Source organism: Chiroxiphia lanceolata, chromosome 1 (assembly GCF_009829145.1).
Source record: "Chiroxiphia lanceolata isolate bChiLan1 chromosome 1, bChiLan1.pri, whole genome shotgun sequence".
In the NCBI taxonomy this organism is placed as follows: domain Eukaryota; kingdom Metazoa; phylum Chordata; class Aves; order Passeriformes; family Pipridae; genus Chiroxiphia; species Chiroxiphia lanceolata.
The window spans coordinates 21,197,193-21,206,847 of record NC_045637.1 but is presented as its reverse complement, the minus strand read 5'-3'; the positions used below and the strand labels follow the sequence as shown (position 1 = coordinate 21,206,847).

General features: G+C 42.3%; 1 long non-coding RNA gene across 1 annotated transcript; it reads right to left on the bottom strand.

Moving 5' to 3' along the window:
- Positions 1-1,650: 1,650 nt before the first annotated feature.
- LOC116789839 lies at positions 1,651-9,260 on the bottom strand. The gene is made up of 3 exons (XR_004358179.1): positions 8,959-9,260; positions 5,264-5,396; positions 1,651-2,280 (listed from the first exon to the last, which is right to left on the bottom strand). It is a non-coding gene; the product is annotated as an uncharacterized LOC116789839 (long non-coding RNA).
- Between the last annotated feature and the right edge of the window lie 395 nt (positions 9,261-9,655).

Sequence of the window (9,655 nt, the reverse complement as noted above, 5' to 3'; positions counted from 1 at the left end):
TTCAGCCAAGAGAATTGCCAAGTCCAGCGCTGGGGGAGGAATAACCCTCGTGCCTCAGTACATGCTGGGGGCTGACTAGCCAGGAAACAGCACTGCAGAGAAGGAGCTGGGACTGCTTGTGGGAAACTAGTTGTGCTTGTGGCAAAGGCCAGCTGTCTCCTGGGATGTTGTTAGTCAGAGGGTAGCCATCCTTCCCCAATACTGGGCACTTGAAAAGTCACATCTGGGCTCTCTAGTACAAGAAATAGAGTACCATAATGGAGAAACTCCAGTGGAAGCTACCCAAGCTTGTCAGGGGGCTGGAGCATATGACACTGTGGCTGGGAAAATCACATCTCTTCATGCTGGGGAAGAGACAGAGAAAGCAAAGAACAGATTTTACTGGTATTTACAACTGTCTGAGCAGAGGGTACAGAGAAGATGGATCCTTCTGAGGTGCCTGAGCACTTCTCAGAAGTACATGGCAATAAGAGGAGAGGCAAAGGATGCAAGTCTGAATGTGGGAAATTCTCTGGAGGCTGTGATGGATTGACCTTGGCTGGTGACAGATACCCACCAGCTGCTCTCTCATTACCCCTGTTCAGTGGGACAGGAGAGAAAACAAGGTGAATAAGCTCATAAGTTGAGATAAAGGCATGGAGATTGCTTAGCAGTTAGCATCACAGGCACAACAGACTGGACTTGGGGAAGATTTACTTTATTGCCAGTTACAATAGATTTGGATGATGAAAAGCAAACAAAAAGTAAAACATCTTATCCTCATTCTTTTTTTTCTGAGGCCCAACTTCACTCCTTTATCCCTAACCTCTGTGCCCAGCAGCACAGAGAAATGGGGAGTGGGGGATTATGGTTGGTTCTCAACAGTTCTCTGCTTCACCTTTTTCTCACACTTTTCCTCTGCTCTAGCAAGGCTCCTTCTATGGGCTGCAGTCCTTCAGAGTAAATCTAGTCTAGCATGGGTCCTCTGTGGGCCACGTTTCTTTCAGGGCACGTCCACCTGATCTGATTTGGGTCTTCCAGAGGCTACAGTGTGGATACGTGCTCTGGCATGGACCTCTCCAAAGGCTGCAGACAGTCCCTGCTCCACTGTGGGCTGCAGGGAAATACCTACAGTGCATTTCCTCTCAGTGATCTATCTAGACTGGAGTTACCTGTGGCTGAGCAGACTTAGAATTGCTGTTTGCATGGAAGGGAGCATTTTGGAGTATTGAATGTTAATGACCAGCCATAGAAGAGCTGACATCTGATGCCATTGGGCCTTCCTAGTGTTGAAGAGGGATACTTTGGATACAGGGGCTGAGAGCTAGTCTGTGTTAGATTTGATTTACAGGGAAAGGCTAGAAACAGAACCTTCTCTTTTTATAGTTTATTTCTGTGGTTCTTCAAAGATTTCTGGCAAATGGAACAAGGTCAAAACTGTGTAGAAATGGAAAATTTTCATTTTGTTTCTGAGAAGGATGCCAGGTGATTAAGTTAGAGAGTAATTTGTGGAAGAAATGAAAAACATAATATACTCTGGAATGTGAGGAGTATGGGAATTTTATTTTTCTTATAATAAGTAATAGCAGATGATTTATGTCCTAATAGAAAAAGCAGACATAACTGGATTGTTACAATTTACATGTCTGTAGTCAAAGTCTGAGAAGGGGAGACAGCTGCTGCACAGCAGAAGTATCTAAAATAGCAATGTGCTAGTATTTTAGTGAATTTAAGATAGATATTGAAATGCTGCTGACGGATGCCATTCGAAAGCTGACAAAATTTAGTAATAAAACTGTGAGAAAGCAATACCCACAGTGGGTTTGGGGATCACCAGGACTGGGGAGAAGAAGGAGCAGAGAGCTGAGCAGAAGCAGAGGGAATGTGGTAGCTAGGAGCTTGTAGAATGGGCAGTTAAGCAGACCTAGTAACTCATTACTGAACAGGAAGGGGCACGGGGGAGCATCACCATATCTGAGGTCAGATGGGAGAGGATTTCAGTGAACATAAGGAAAATGAACCACTACAAACTTGTTGGAAGAAGATAAACATCGCTCTGTCTTGAAGAAGGGCAAAAAGAGGATCTGGAGAAGTACTGTCTGGGCAGCCTGACCTTGATCCCAGGGAAGGATCAAGGAGCAAACTGTATTAAGGACAGGAAGGTGATTAAGGGTAGTCAATGTGGATTTGTGCCTTACCAACCTGATAGCCTTCTGCAATGAGATGACTAGAGCAGTGGATGAGAGGAGAGCAGTGGGTGGTTGTTTACCTTGGCTCCAGCGAGGTCCTTGATGCTGTCTCCTGTAACATAATGGACATACTGATGGAGTACAAACTAGGTAAATGTACAGTGAGGTGGACTGGAAAGCAGGTGAATTGCTGGGCTCAAAGGCTTGTAATCAGTGACATGAAATCCACCCAGAGGCCCAGGGTAGTGGGGTGCCCCAGGGATCAGTACTGAGGCCAGTATTTGTTAGCATTTTTATTAATGACTTGGATGGTAGGAACAGTGCAACTTCACTGAGCTTGCTGGTGATACAAAATTGGAAGGAATGGCTTATGTGCCAAATGGTCCCTGGTCAGAGGCCCTCAATACAGTGCAGAAGTGGGGACACAGGAACCTCATGAAGGTCAACAGAGGGAAATGTGGAGTCCCACATCTGGGGAAGAATAACCCCACATACTAGTACAAAACTGACTGGGAAGCAGTTTTGCAGAAAAAGGACCCAGGACTCCTTTTGGAAATGTTGAGCACAAGGCAGCAATGAGTCCTTGCAGCAGTGAAGGCCAACAGCCTTAGGAAGAACACTGCTAATGGGTTGAGGAGGATGCTTGGGCTCCTCAACTTGGCACTAATGAGAGACATCACAGCTTGGCAGTAGTTGAGATTGGCAGGCACCACTGAAGATTATCTAGTCCCCCCTGTTCAAGCAAGGTCAAGTAGAACAGATTGCTCCGGACTGTCCAGTAAGGTGTTGAAAATCTCCAAGACTGGAGCTTCCACAATGCTCTCTGGGCAACCTTCTCTGGTGTTCAAACACCCAAGTATTAAAACTGTGTTATGTTTAGAGAGGACATGATATATCTTGGTTTGTGCTCATTGGGCACCACTGAGAATCCAGGTTCCCTCTTTACACCCTCCCAGCAGTTATTCGTAAACATTGATAAGATGCTCCTGAGACTAATTATTTTCTTGAGCAGAGGGTGGTGAGTGCCCCTGCACCTGCTTCTGGGTCTGCTTTTGTTGTAAGGAATATAGCTGTTAGATAGGGCAATCCACAGTGACCAGCAGATGTGAGATCTTTGCTTTGGTTTTTTGTTTGTTTGTTTTTAATATATAATAATATTTTGAAATGCTCAGTATTTAGACCTCTGTATTAATTCAGTTTTCGTAAAGATATTGATGATTTCAAAAGCTTTCTGGGAGATAAATGTACCTATGATCTGCTGAACTATTAGGTACAGAAAACCTTGCATGCAGTGACAGAAGTGTTTAGAAAGTAACTTCTTCCCAGATATCTTTGTATTTTAATTGTGGTTTTCTGGCAGAATTCCCACTGCAGAAGGGATGTTTGAATTCTACTCTATCACTTAATGTCAACAACTGCAGTGTTTGTCTTCCACCCAACCAGGACTGGATTCTTAGAGTGAAAGACCCTAATATTTGCCAGCAGCTTAGTAGTTGTCTCCAGGAAGACAGTGTATAGTTTATCTTATACTGACTTAAATATCTTTTAAGAGCACAATTGGTGAGATGAGTCATAAGCAAATGGCATCATGCTTCACTTCATGGGGATAGAATCCATGCCTGGGATCTTCTCATGTTTCTTCAGTATAAACAAATGAACTCCGTCAGCTCTCTGTACTGTGGCATTAACAGCAAGAATCACGGATAGACTAAATCATGAACGTTTCCTCTTGCAAAGGTCTGTGGGTTGCGTTTCACCTGGAAGCTCACTTTCTGTAGGCTCTGGGAATATACAATTATAATGTTTGAATTCCTCAAACTTCACTGAGTTTAATGTGGTTTTCCTGAGGTTCTTTTGAGCTCATAAGCAGATCATTGCAATGCTGTATTTCCCTGAAAGACTTACGTGAGGTGCTGGCGGGACCTGGGAAGCTGTGGCTCTGTGGGTACTTTTAGAGTCTTGCATTGGACAGAGCCAATGGGAAAACTACAGGCAAAAGTAGATGCTGGAGAGCCAGCTTTGAACAGACAACGTCACTTTTATGTTAAAGACTTATAAAAAGCAGTGTGTGCATGCACACTGTTGTGCGCACACCTTTTTTTGGCTCCTGTATCTCTTCTTAAAAGGTGGTGGTTTTAGCTTTTGTCCTCTGTAGGCTTATCAAGGACCTCTCCTTTTTTTACAGTCTGTGCTTTCTGATGCATTGTTTTGATTGAATCATCTGAAATGAAATCTGTATTTTCCACCTCTAGAGAGCAACCTTGGGCTGCTCTTGAGTAACTGCTGGGGTAAAGCTCTCACGAAGCCTTTGTTGAATGATTTGAGTTTGAATTGAAGTGTTTGATCACTGAATGATCTCTTGGTCTCGTAGTACCAAGGAAATTCTTAATATTGTCCATAATTATTATGCTTTGCTCCCCTGTACTCCCTAGAGATTCACGTGATGCCAAGCACATATCCAGCCTTTCACTGAAGAGATGAAAGAAGCCTGAAGAGGTTGGCATGTCCCAACAGTAGAATTCTGGTGGACTCAGAATTGCTACTTAAAATGTTGTATGTCTAATTCAAGGTCCATTATGGGATTTCAGTTTTTAAAAGTGGGTTCTTTGATTACAGTCTTTACTATTTCTGTTGATATTAGCAAATATTACAAATGAAGGAATTTGAGGGATCACATGCATTCTCCATCAAAACAAAAATCCCCAGCTTTCAACCTTCTGTACCAATGTACAACCCTGCTTCACACCTATGGCAACAAAGAAAGAAAAGACAGTGATCCTGCAGCTGAAGGCTGTAGAACCTTGATGCAGGCCTTTTTATCTTTGTCTCTTTTTAAGTAGATTTATGAATTTTTTGATGTGTGAAAATATTCCTGTAGTTCCTGAGCTACCAAGTTTTCTTTCCATCACAAACTTTGATTTTAAGTCAAATGTTAAAATCTAAGGCTTTGATAACTTCTAGTAGAGCCTGGCAGAGGCTTGCCTTTCCCTGTCAGACTGTTCAAGAGGAATTCCAGGTCTCTGGGGACAGAAGCACTGTGGAAATCATTACACAGTTACTTTATTCTTGTGCATGTCTGTTTTGCTATTCTCTACCTTGTGTCAGCAACAGTGCCAGCCCAAGGCAGATCTGCCATCTGGTCCGGCTGAAATCCACCTGTTTTCCCATGTACTGGTTACCTCCCTTGGCTAAGAGAAAACAGAAAAACCGTTTTCAAATGGACTTCACCTGTAAACATAATGGAGAAAGCAGCTGTAAGAACAAGTGTCCCTCTGGGTTACATGGAACACTCTCACTTGGTAAGGACACCCTTTCCGCACCAAGGCAGTGCCTTAGCCCTGCTTGCTTCCCAGTCGTGTTCTGCTCTATCATATTACCCTGGCTAAACACTGTTGTAGGTCACTTACTGAACCTCTTAGTTCTCTGTCTTACAACTCCAACTTCCTATCTTCCCCTTGCTTACACTCCTTTATGTTCTCCCATTCCTCCCTTCCCTTGTTCCTCTTGGATTTGTAAACTGCCCTCTACCAAAGGCTGCAGTTTTTAATGGTTTCATGTTGCTAAGTGATATTCTTCCTCTCTTCTCAACAGCCTGGTTTTCTTAGAAGTATTCAGTGTCTGCAATCCCCATTTGGTTGCCCTGAATTCAGATGCATCCTTGTCTTTATCTCTCATAGCTAAACAGCAGCTTAACTTGCCCCATTCACCCATGTGAAAGCTTGTAGTCATTAGTAAAACTATTTCTTGGACAATACTGTTTCAAACTGGTAATATTTCACAATGGACTTATTCATTGTATTTTGAGTGTTTTCACAAGAGACTTGTAATCTGCTCGTAAGGGCTTACCTGACCTGAACCAGGGGCTGGAGCACGTGGCTTGAGGCCCATCATGCTGCAGCAATAATCAATGCTTCAAAGTATCATAAGGCAAAGGACTGGTTGACCAATTATTTGGTCAATCTGCTTATTATGCTCTATTGATTAAGGGTATGGAAAAATTAAATTATATATGGATTTTCTATTACCAGTAGTACAGCAAATGTTTGAAGAAGCAAGATGAAAAGACAAAGTTTTCACCAGCTACAGAAGTCAAACTTCTGAAGTCAAATTCCAGCTGCCCCTGGAATTCTGATCTACAGTGAAACTGTGGATCAGATTTACCTATATGAGTGTTTTTATGGCTCAGTTCAAGGTTAAATAGGTGTCAGAAAAGAACACGAAAACAAGCATCATGAACATAGATGAATGCAATAGGAAATACACAGGAATACAATAGGAAATACACAGGAATACACACATTTGCTGTGGGTACACAGCAAATGCAACCAGAAGGAGGTTCATCCCAAAGTGTCAAGTCTGACCGCTCCTGGGACCATTGAGACAGAGGTGTTAGTACCAGTATGGCATCACAGAGGCTTTATCCACCTGGCACTGATATACTGGGCATTGAGACAGCTTAGAATGCTTAGCACTTCTAGAGACACTCTAAGGCCTAAATTTAAATTTACTTTTTCAGACCATGATGGGTAATCTATGCACAGAGAGACATGTCTGTGATGCAGAGCCCCAGTCCATAGGAACTCCTTTCCATAGAGTTTGGTCCCACTCAAAAACACTCAGAAATTCCACCCTGTGGAAAATTGATAATTAAACTATTTAGGAAGAATTAGCCCAGCTGATACCAGAATGGATTATGGTACATGCATTCTGGCATTTTTCTAAAAATTAATGTGATTTGTATGGCAAAGTAGTGGTTTCAAATACTCTTAGAATATTTTCTAATGCAAAATATATCAAGATAATTAATTATGTGAAAATAACTTTATGTTCTTTAAAAAAACTCCACACTTTGAATTCTTAAAAAAAACAGCTTTAGATTTATTAAATACTTCAGCTGACCCTATGAAAAGGTATCACTTAAGACAGGTAGAAAAGGATTCTCCTTTGTTTAGGTGAAAAAAAGCTGTTGTAATAATAAAAGTGTATTTCTCATACAGATATTCAAATCCTTCAAACTTAAGAGCTTCAAAACTTGAAGCTAAAATGAGTGGCTTAAATATTGCCCCCATTTCAGTTAACATTGTCTTGCCACTTGTTTCTGTCAGACTTGGATTGCACTCAAAATGCTAAATCAAACCTGTAATTTTCCTGTTGCTCTGCTTTGCTGGAGGACAGTTCAGGCTCCTCATAGAGGCCTTTGTATCTCTTGTTGCCTGTCACACAACTGACCCCAAGGAATGTAATAGTTAAACCGGAATAATAATACAAAATCCATTTTTGTTTAAAATAATTATGTGGGTACACAGTTCAAGGGGAACAATTTTCTAATTAAAAAACAAACAAAAAACCCCCACAAACCATATACACATACAAAAAACAAACCCACTCAAAAACCCTCCGAACAAACTAACAAAAAAGACCCTTAAGAAACCCACAATAAGAAGATCCCCACATCAGTGAAATTTGAGTTTCAGAAGATAGTTGTGAATTTCACAACCCTTAGAAGTGGGTCAGCTGCTTCACAGAACTATTTATTTTTTCATGTAGTTACTAACACCTTGTCATATCTTAAATAAATCTTCACAAAGGATAATAAAGCAATAGATTTTGAAGTATCCAATCTTTTTGCATAGCATGCCAAAGAAACCAGGATTATCATCATTTTCTGCAAAAGAATGGAAGGAGCAGAGTTAGCAGACAGGAGGCAGCTTAGCCAAGGTGTGAAATTCAGTTCTAGGCAGCAAAATTGTGTTGTCTGCCTGTAAGCTGGGTGTCTGAGCTCTCACTGGTGACAGCCAGTCACCACTGTCTTTTGTCACCACTGTGTGAACAGAAGTGTCCAGTGCCATTTCACACACCATAAGGCAGCTGAGATATCCTGGCAGAGTCACAGAATCATTTAGATTGGAAAAGACTTTTAAGATCATGGAATCTAACTATAGGACTGATAGGTAAGACGTGGGGCGAACAGGAGGCCCATATCCTTCTGGATCCCACCTGGATCAGTAGTTGCTTGCTACCTGACTTGATCCTCTGTGGCTGGGCAGCTGAACTGCTCTCCAAGCTATTCCTTAGATCCCCACGGACTGTAGTGGGCCACAGGTAGGGTGTGGTGGTTTTGAGCTGGCTCTCTGCCAAGTCTCCTAACCCCACTGCAAGAGCTTCCCCCCTCCAAAACTGAGGGAAAAGAAAAAAAACAAACCAAGAGAACTGAAATAAGAGAGAGAGTGAGCTAGAGCAATATATATAAATGTATTTACACTTATATTACATTTATGTACAATTACAAAAACTATATACACATAATAGAAAAAAAACCCTAACACCCAAAAACAGAAAAGGGAAAGGGGACAAAACAAAAAAAAAAAAAACGGGTATACATACTCAATAAAGAACTAGCCAAAGAAAACCTTAATACTTTCCTTGAGATAGCACAATCGCGCCAAACGCCACCGCCACGCTACCCGAACCCGGATCGGCAGAAACAACAGGCCCTGTAGGCCCGGCCAGGTCTCAGTTCCCCCACAGGAGCGAGACCGACCTGTGGGAGTCTGCTGTCTCCAAACCTCACCAGAAGGGAAGAGAGAAAGAGGCTTCTCTCTCCATCTATTTATATGCTGGGTTACGTAAAGGAATAGGATGGAATACTTCCTTCCTTCCTTTCTGGCAAACCAGGAAGGAAGGCCTAAACTCAAAAACCATTAAGGTCAAATATCTTTGTCTCTAACTGAATCCCAAGGGCTTAATTTCCATACTGTGATGTTTCCAAACTCACAGCTGCAGCTCTTACCTGAAGCTCTCTGCAAATCGCTGTTTTGCAGAGCTGCTTTCTTTTTTTGCTGTTTCTTTTTATCTCTTCTTGAAGCTATTTAAATTTATGGGTTTTCTCCCTATCCTTATGATGGATTGCACCCACAGCACAGAACAAAGGTGCTACCATCCTGTCGAGTGTGAACCCAGCTGAACATTGAATGGAATGGTATTAGTGATACAGCTGTGGTCAGACACAGCAGGTCATGGCTTTGTCTCAGCTGTCAGGCATGCAAAGAGCAAGCACTGATGCCTCCAGAGTTGTTGGTCTCCTCTCCTCTGAGGACAACTGACTCAGAATGCTCTGCTCACACAGGTGTAGTACAATATACCCAGCCACAAAGTCAGGCTGCAGACTGAGACTGTGAATAAACACTCTGTGCACTGAAGGGATGTTGTGGATAGACTTTAAGGACAAGTGAGGTAATGCTCTCCAGCAGTGTTTTGGTCTGTAGCACAGCTCCATCTGGAAACAGCAGCTGAGTCAATGAAAAATTCAGGGAATGTTCTAAGCATGAGTGAGCCTATGCCTTCTCAACAGCAGCTGGGATACTTCTCAGGATAGTAGACCTCTTGGTAGAGGTCTACCTCCTCCTGGTAGGACTCTTTGCTTTTATACCTTATGTCCTAGTCAATGTTCTGACATGGCATCCCATACAGTGTGTGTATATTTACTT